This window comes from Notothenia coriiceps, unplaced genomic scaffold, assembly GCF_000735185.1.
Source record: "Notothenia coriiceps isolate Sejong01 unplaced genomic scaffold, NC01 NC01_scaffold00017981, whole genome shotgun sequence".
In the NCBI taxonomy this organism is placed as follows: Eukaryota; Metazoa; Chordata; class Actinopteri; order Perciformes; family Nototheniidae; genus Notothenia; species Notothenia coriiceps.
In genome coordinates this window covers 41,054-41,282 of record NW_011350682.1, presented here as the reverse complement: position 1 = coordinate 41,282, position 229 = coordinate 41,054, and the positions used below count along the sequence as shown (strand labels likewise).

Here is a 229-nt window from a genome sequence, read left to right as displayed (position 1 = left end):
TTCCTGGAGACTTATCCTAACCTTAACCATAACCAACACATGCCTAACCCTAAACCTAACCAAGTCTTCACCCTAAAATTAATGATTCCCCTCATGGGGACCTCCATTTTGTCCCCATAAGGGAGGCGAGTCTAAACAGATTTAGGTCCCCACAAGTATAGTAATGCTAGGCCACACACACGTAAGAAGCTGAATCAACTGAAATGTGTGTGAGAGAAGGAGCGGCCCA

General features: G+C 45.4%; 1 protein-coding gene across 8 annotated transcripts in view; it reads left to right on the top strand.

The window, feature by feature from the left end:
• Positions 1-229, top strand: part of LOC104950734 (rho guanine nucleotide exchange factor 9) — a 57,430-nt gene that overhangs the window by 41,037 nt on the left and 16,164 nt on the right. The gene's annotated exons all lie outside the window — the stretch shown is intronic.